We start from the raw sequence: 8,927 nt of genomic DNA, 5'->3' as shown, positions 1-8,927 counted from the left end.
CGCCCCGCCCTCCGCGGGCTCCGCCTCGCGGCGCCTCAGTTTCCAGCGCTGTCGGCCCGCAGGACGGGCTTGCGCGCGTCTCGGAGCGCCTGGGGAAAACCGAACCATCTAACTTCTGATAGAGCGTTCTCCAGAGGTAAGATCTTACACCTCCTGGGAGATGTGGCCCTGGGAAAGTGCCACCTCCCAGGAGGCCCTCCGCAGGTGGTGTCCCACCGTCTTCCCTTTGGCCACCTCGCACTGTGCTCATTCATGTGCAGTGCTTGTGTGAATTCCACCCCGCTGCCGAACACACACGACGGAGTTGCCCTCCCTAGAGCTTCTTGTCTGTGGATTATTTCTGTGACCCTCGTGGCTCCTAAAACCAGCACCCGCACTTTTTCTCTTTCCTTTTGTTTTTTTTTTTTTTTTTTTTGGGGCGGGGGTTTTGCCCTGGTGCTCAGGATTGAACCCAGGGCCTCCAGCAAAGCTAGGCGGGCGCACTACCACTGACCCACATCCTCAGCCCTTCTTAAAATTTTATTTCAAAACAGGATCTCACCGAGTCACTAGGTTGCCCAGATTGGCAGCCCCATCTCCCCATCTTCCTGCTTCAACCCCTCCCAGTAGACAGAATCACAGACATGTGACACCATATCCCACACCTGCACACATATTTATTTTTATTTATTTATTTATTTTGAGACAGGGTCTCGCTATGCAGTTCAGGCTGACCTTGAGCTCACTTTGTAGCCCAGACTGGCCTGAAACTCGCAACAATCCACCTGCTTCAGCCTCCCAAATGCTGGGATTACAGGCGCGCACCCCCACACCCGGCTACTTATTTATTTTTAGACAGGGTCTCCATATGTACCCCAGGCTGGCCTCAAACTCCCTGTGATCCTCCTGCCTCAGCCTCTTGAGTGCTGGGATTACAGGTGTGCACCACCACACTCAGCACGATTTTTAAATTCCAAAAACGAGTTGCATGCCTGTGTTCATCAGGAAGTGGATGAACCTGGACACAGTGGGGTAAGGTGAAGTTCCATCACCAGGAGGTGTGGGCAGCGCTCAGGTGACCTTGAAGCTGAGCGTCTCGTCAAGCCCCTTGCCTCCATGTCACCGTCCTGAGCGACCATGGGGCTCCTGGTACACACTAACCCTCTCCTCTGTATGTGAGCACCCAGCCATCCCACAAGTACGGCTTAATGTACAGGGCTGTTGGGTTTCCATCCTGATGGATGACACCTGATAGTCTGGCTGACCTGCCTGCACTCGTATGCTACACACACCCCAGGGTGATATAATGCAATGAATCCAGGAATCCACATATTCAGTTTTCGACTGTTGGCTCCGTTACTTTCTAGCTGTTCCGCTTTGGACAAGTTCCTCTGCTTCTCTAAGCCTTGGGCTCCTCATCATCTGTAAAACCAAGATATTGAGATCTACCTAATAGGGTCTTTGAGATGGCACGTAAAGTTCTCAAAACACAGTGGTTGCCTTCCTTCCCTGTCCCCCGGTCAGCTTGTGGAGTTGTCGTCTGGAGTGCTTTGTGTCATTTCCCATCATCCCTAGAGTAGAAGAGGTCAAGCGGCCAGCCCAGAGGGAGGAAGCAGAAGCATTCCTATAACAACCAGCCATGTGGGGTCTCGACTGTGTGGAGGCGGGTGAGGCCTAGCCCAGGGACAGCCCCAGAGGGCAGAGTGACAGAGCCATTTGGGGCCAGGGGCCGTGAGGCTAAGCAAGCGAGATGATTCATTTCTGGCTGCTTTGGATGAACAAAGAGGAAAAGAAATGTCCCAGGAGAAAGGTGGGAAAGCCAACCTAAAGTGTGAAGGCAGAGGGAAGGGGTGGGGGATGAAGAGGGACAAGCCGAGGACATTGCTCCTGAGGACAGTGCCGGGGCAAAATTGTGACCTTGCTCTTCTCTGCATCCTGACTCACTGTCCCCTCCCTGGAGGTCTCCCAGAATCAACCTACGGAAAACGTTGTGCATGTCTCTCGCCTGCCGAAGAGCCAGGGATTGGGAAGTCTCCTTAAGTTTTCCTGCTTCCTCTCCTTATTTTTGGTTTTCCTTGAACAGGAATCAAAGCACAGAATTTCAGGCATCCTTAGAATTAAAAAAGAAAACAAACAACAGCAAAACCTCTGTTGTTTTGTTGTGAGAGGCTTTTGCTTCCTGTTTGGTGGGGGTGGGAGTGCTAGTGGACACTTGCTGAGTGCTCCTCAGAAGAGTTTCCTGCAGTTCAATAACCTGAGCTGCAAGATCCCCCGCTGAGGGCAGCAGGCTGGCAGCCACCTTGCAAAAGAGAAGTTGAACCTCAGAGTTGAATCACCCAAAGTCACTGAGTCAAAGAGCAAGCAGGGGCTTAAACATAGGTCTGTTATCTTGGTGTCCCCCATTCCCAGGTTATTTCATGAAACCCACTCCCTTCGGGCTTGATTTTTTGTTTGCTTTCATATACACTTTTTTATAGTTCAGGGTGGCTTGGAACTCATAGCGATCCTCCTGTCTCAGCCTCCCAAGTGCTGGATTACAGGCATGTGCCACCACGCCCAGCGTTTCTGTATTCATTTAATGAGTACAATGTGATGGTTTGATACGCATAAACATTGTATAGTGATGATCATAATCAAATAACAACATCCATCACCACCCAGGCTGTACATTAGATCCCCAGGACTTGGTCATCTTATACCTAACTCCAAGTTTGTACCCTTTCTTTTCACTACTATTTATTCCCCAAACTTTCATTGCCCCAAATGGAAACTCTGTAGCCTACTCCTGGGTCCTGGATAAGAGTTGAGCTCAGCGTCTGTGGTCAGGAACCAGAGGCTGATCCAAAGATGACATGACCGAGGGCTGGCGGTGCATGGTGGGTTGAAGCGGTCTCTCTGGGGTGCTGGGCCAGGCTGGGGTGAGGGACGGAATGTCCTCTGTAAGTAAAGCTCGCAGGGTCCTTTGAGTGCTGACATGCTGCTGTGTCCTCAGAGCGCTGCCTCCCCCGCTGAGTGGAGTGGAGCTGCAGCAGGGCTGGAAGAAAGCCCCTGGCTGCATTCCCAGGAAGAGGCTCACGATCCCCAGGGAACAGTGTAGGATGCTTTTGTGAGTTTAAATGGTTATTTATGTTGATTAGTCTTAAAATTTTGAAGAAAACTATGATTATAGGCTTTTTTGGTTTTTTGTTTGTTTGTTTGTTTTTTCGGTACCAGGAATCGAACTCACAACCTCATGCTTGCCAGGCAGGTGCTGTGCCGCTGAGCTAAATCCCCAGACCCAATTATAGGAAATGTAGGAAATAGAGTAAAGAAAGAAAAACCACTCATAATCATGGCCACCATTTACTCAAGGACTGCAGTGTGCCCAGCTGCTTCCACGAAATACTCCCTTTAATCTTTCCCATACCTTGAAGTGTAGTTTTATGCCCATTTTACAGATGAGGCAACTGTGACCCACAGAGAAGCTAAGTAAATTTGTTCAAGGTTACACAACTGAGATGATGCATGGTGGGTAATGCGTAGTACTGCAGCTGAGATTTAAAGCCAAGTCTGCGTTGGACCCTTTCTACCAATACATCGGATTGAATCAGATAAACTTGACTTCGAAAAATGGCAGTGTCATGCAGTTCAACCTAATATACTTGGAATCATACTGCTACATTTTTGTGGGTTTCTTTCTGGTCCTTGGTGCATACACTAATGTGATTGAGACTGTAGTCCTCATAAAACTTTTATCCCTCTTATACTTCTCTACACATTTTTTTTTTTGTCTTTTTGTTTTGTCTTTTTGAGACAGCATCTCGCTATGCAGTTCAGGCTGGCCTTGAGCTCACTTTGTAGCCCAGGATAGTCTCAAACGCACAACGATCCTCCTGCCTCAGCCTCCCAAGTGCTGGGATTACCACACCCGGCTACACACATCTTAATCCCATTATTATGGCTGTGTCATGAGATCATTTTAATGACAGTGTAATAATCTGTGTATATTCCTTCACTGTTGGACAGATGGATTTCTACCAGTTTTTGCTACTGTACATAATGTAATGATTGTCTTTTGTACCCAGTGGTTTTTTTTCTTCCATCTTTAGAGTTGTGTTTTTGCGCATCGCATTCTTCTGTGCTTGCTTGCTGGTTTGCTGGTCTCCCTTGCTGTTCTGGGCTTTGCTAGCACAGGGGTTGCCTGTTGCATTCTTGGCTGTAACCCCAGCACCTGCCTGCTACATAGCAGGGATTCAGTAAGCGTTTGCTAAATAAACAGACATGGGTATCAATAAAAAAATTAATAAAGTGAGAGGACTTGGGGTCACAACCGCATTTTCCCTTTTAAAAGAAAGAACAGGAAGGCAAGTGAAAAAGCAAACAGTCCAGTGACGTGCCAAAGAATCTGGTGGAGTTGACCTGTATATTTCTATATTCAATTTCACTTTGTCAGGGATATAGCTCAGTGGCACAAGTGCCTGCCTGGCAAGCATAAGGTCCTGAGTTCCATTCCCAGTACCAATTTCACTTTGCCATCAACGACAGGAATCAGCTTGGCATCCAGAGAGACTCCCTAATCCAATATTGTGAACTATGTGCTCATCCATTCATTAAGTGCAGTATTTATGGGGCACCTACTGTGTGCCCAGCACACAGGTGGTGGGTGCTGGGGAGAAATGAATGTACATATACACAGTGTGGTTGGGGAGTGATAATGATATAAGGAATAAAAGGATAGAGAAGGATAAAAGGTGTTATTGTAAATAAAGAGGTCAAGGAAGTCCTCCCTGATGAGGTGACCAGTAAGGAAGGGGTCAAGCCAACCCTACACCTGAGAGGAAAAGCATTCAGGAAATGATGAGAGGAAGTGCAAAGGTCCTGGGGTGGTGATGCTTGGTGTTTGCTTCATTGAGCTCCTTTGAGCATAGGGCTGTCCCACTCCCCGCTGTTGTGCCTTAGTTATGTTGCTCCCCCTCCTACCATAGCCCTCTCCCCCCTACACCAGCCCCCATCCGTCTAGGAAGTGTATCCCCACACTCAGATTCAAATGTGACTTCTTACAGCTTGCCTTTATCTCCTGCACCTATGTTCCCACAAAAATACTCATATTTCTATTATAACAACTATCACTGTAGCTCTTTTTATCTGTTTTGTTCCAGTCAGCAGTGATCTGGTGAAGCGCAGATTGCCATATTCACCTTTGTAACCTTGAAGCAAGGTGTGTATTGGACCCAAAATATGTTGGTTGATTCTTTTCTATGAAATACGTAAGATAGGTCAAACCACAGAGACAGGAAGCAGAGCAGAGGTTTTTTTGGTGGGGGGCGGCGACTGGAGAATGACTGCCAATGTGCCTGAGGTTTGCTTTGGGGGTGTTAGAAAGGCTCTGGCCCTAGATAGCGGTGACTGCGGCACATTGGGAATGGACTAAATGCCACTGAACTGTGCATTCAAATGTACGAGATTTGCCATAATTTTTTAAAGATGGATGGCTGAATTGAGTGGAATTGAGGCCATCATTATACAGACAGTCGTTTATGTGAATTTGCATTCTGAATAAAATACAGCAACCCAGAGAATGGAAAAATGCAGCCCATGAAATCTAAAGAGCCAGTAAACAGGTCCTAAGCGGACACAAGATCATTGCTCCCATGTTAGACCCTTGCCGGAAGCACGGAGGGAGAAGTTAGTCTTAGAGGTTTAGTTCCAGCTACAACTAAAGGGATTAGAGTGACATCTGTTGGAAATTTGAACGTTGAGGGGAAGTGTCCCTGAAGGAACTGGGCTTTAAAAACCGGGCTCTGAGACCGCAAGTTATGCCTACATCAACCACATGAGGCGGCATGCTACAACGCATCTGGGGGTTTGCCTCTTGAGGTTGTTTCTGAGAAAATCACATTTCATCTTCAACTTTATAACCAATTATCCAATTAGTAATGTCTCTCATTGTATGGCACTGTGTAGCTTAACAATGATTTATATACTTTGATTTCTGCAACAGTCATTCAAGGGTGGAACTTTGAGTTTTGTTTGTTTTTTTGAGACAGGGTCTCGCTATGCAGTTCAGGCTGGTCTCAAACTCACAACAATCCTCCTGCCTCAGCCTCGTGAGTGCTGGGATTACAGGCGTGTGCCACCATGCCCGGCTGAGTTTTATTTTGTAAAAAGGAAAACTGTTCAACAGGAAAAAACTGAGATAAATATATAATATGTAGCCGCGGTGGAGCATGAGCTTAAATATGCTGATTCTGGTTCTCAAGACTAGAATGTTGTGTGTGTTGGTTTTTTTCTTATTTTGATTATTTGCTTAATAATTTTAGTTCTTTGCAATGCTGAAAGACAATAAAATATACTATCATACAGAAAAAAGAAACCTCAAAATTTCTCTCAGGCCATGACTAATAGGACTAATTGTCTTCCCTCTATAAAAAAAAAAAAATCACTGAGGGTTGCGAATGGGACAGAGAACTAGGTCAAGTGTTCCCGCCCCTATGACCTAAAAATGTCACTAAACATTCAAATCTTCAATGATGTACATCTAGCTCAAAGCCATTAGGGGAAGTAAACTTTCAAGTAACATTTTATTACAGCATAACAAATATAGAAAAGTGCACAGGTCATAAGCATGCATCCTGGTGGGTTTTACAAAGTGCACATAAATGTTTAACTAGCACCCACAGCTTTAAATAGATAAAGTACTGTATAGCCAGCAATCCAAAAGGCCCATAGCCAGGCACCTATAATCCCAGCACTCGGGAGGCTGAAGCAGGAGGATCGTTGTGAGTTCGAGACCAGCCTGGGCTACAAAGTGAGCTCAAGGCCAGCCTGAACTGCATAGTAAGGCCCTGTCTCAAAAAGATTTAAAAAAAAAAAAAGGCCCATTAACTCTTCAGTAATCAGCCCTCAAATGGAACCTGTGTTTTATCACTTTAGATTAGTCTTGACCCATTTTTATCTCATATTTAAACATGTGGCTTCTTTCAGTCAGCATGCTTGTGATTCACCTATGTGACTGGCTGCGCTCAAAGTGTACTAACAGATGCACAGTAGACAGGCCTGGTGGTGCCCACCCGTTATTCCAGCTACTTTGGAGGCTAAGGCAGAAAAGGCAGAAAAAGATTGGAAGTTTGAGACTGGCCTGGGAATTTATCAAAGTCCTGTCTCAGAAGAAGAGCAGATACCTACTACACCTGAGAAGGTCATAGCCAGGAAGCCTGAGAAGCCCATTTCAAAATAAAGAGGGATAAGCCGGGTATGGTGGTGCATGCCTGTAATCCCAGCACTCGGGAGGCTGAGGCAGGAAGATCATTGTGAGTTGGAGGTCAGCCTGGGTTACAAAGTGAGCTCAAGGCCAGCCTGAACTGCATACGGAGACCCTGTCTCAAAAATAAATAAATAAACAAATAAATAAGAGGGATGCAGTGACTTCAGTGGCAGAGCACATGCCTAGCACCTTCAAGGCTCTGAGTTCAATCCCAGAACAATGAACTTTTTTTGGTGGGGAGGGGACAGGGTCTCGCTATGAAGTTCAGGCTGACTCGAACTCATGACAATCTTCCTGCCTCAGTTTTCCCAATGCACTAGCAGACAGAAACACCAAAATGACACCCAGGATTTGGAGGCAGATTTATTTTACATGGATGGGCACTGATAAGGATCACTCCCAGAATATCAGGCCCTGATCTCTGCTGGTCTAGGGCTTACATGGGATAAGCGAGCAGGAAGTACAGAGGCAGAGTGGCTTGTCAGTTGGGGATTGGTTATACAATGTGCATCATCGTGACCAGCTATGCATCACAGTGACCAGCCATTTCTAAGGGACCAGAAGCAACTGAAACTAGGATAGGAACTATGATTTAGGTCAACTAAGAAGCTGAAGCACACTGGCTGGGGGGGAGTTTTCTGTTACATTTCCCCCCGCCTTTTAGTTTCTGTAAATCTTTGCTGGGCACATTACATGTGATCTTCTGAGACAAGGCCCAACTAGAAGCAGCAACGTTAGGGTTGTCAGTGATCCTAGGATGGGCTCTAGCCAAGCTCCCCAAGATTATCTTATTACAGAGTTTTTTCCTAAACTGTTTTTAGGAACAGATAATTTAGGCCTACCTGTTTTGTAACATTACTTGGCAAGGTAGTAAAGGAGTTAGTCTGATCTAGGAGCGAATCTTGGTTAACTATTTGATTATTCTATTCTCTTGGGGCAGCCATCCATAGACGTTAAGGCAAAAAACACAGCTAGTAGGGGGTGGGGAAGCAAGACTGGGATAAGTAGCCTGAAAAGACACAAAAATCAAGGGAAGTAGGTGTGGAACAATCCTGTGAATGATGTCCTCAGGCTTCGGCCATGCATGGACTGATCAGCATCCAGAGTAACCAGAGCAGGGCTTTGAGTACGTGGAGGAGCTATCCCGGTAAATTTTTCGGTGGATCTAAGGCTGGATTTCTGAAACTTGTAGAGGTAGTTAGTATGTACCTGGGTGATATGTGTGTGAATCTGGTTTTTGAGTTACCTCTGCTACAAATGCAGGTCGTTATCATTGCCAGTGATAAAGGGTAGGCCATATCTAGGGATGATTTTTTACAGCAGGACCCTACAAACTTTTATTGTCTTCTCAGTATGGGTAGAGAATGGGAGGTTGGGGCTGGTGACACAGATGCTGAAGCCTGAACTGGCTTCAGGGGTACGAGTGCCAGTACAGTGGCTTGAGTTTGCAGAACATATGGTGGGGGCAGGTCTGATGACTGGGATTGATGTTTTAGTCAGTCTGATCCCCAGAGGGGGCCTAGGCCTCTGGACTGGATTATTTTATGTCCTTGGTGGCAGGTGTCCAAACAGCAGCAGGAAGCAGTTTGCTGTGCAGATCATCCCCACAGGAGAGTTTTGGCCAAAATAGTTTTGTCCAAGGTGACCACAGCATATCTAGCCTATTGGACTTCATCTCTAACAGAGCTACTTCTGTCTTTTTTTT

The 8,927-nt window shown here is 46.4% G+C and overlaps 1 long non-coding RNA gene across 1 annotated transcript in view; it reads left to right on the top strand.

The window, feature by feature from the left end:
• The first annotated feature begins 17 nt into the window (after positions 1-17).
• The window catches only part of LOC102023358, a 23,035-nt gene continuing 14,125 nt past the window's right edge, over positions 18-8,927 (top strand). Inside the window, exons 1-2 of the long non-coding RNA XR_263788.2 lie at positions 18-136; positions 5,118-5,176. This is a non-coding gene — a long non-coding RNA (uncharacterized LOC102023358). The remainder of the gene's footprint in view (positions 137-5,117; positions 5,177-8,927) is intronic.

The sequence above is a fragment of the Chinchilla lanigera genome, unplaced genomic scaffold, assembly GCF_000276665.1.
Source record: "Chinchilla lanigera isolate Chin_1 unplaced genomic scaffold, ChiLan1.0 scaffold00080, whole genome shotgun sequence".
Taxonomy (NCBI): domain Eukaryota; kingdom Metazoa; phylum Chordata; class Mammalia; order Rodentia; family Chinchillidae; genus Chinchilla; species Chinchilla lanigera.
The sequence above is the reverse complement of the archived record's forward strand: the minus strand, read 5'-3'. Positions and strand labels throughout refer to the sequence as shown.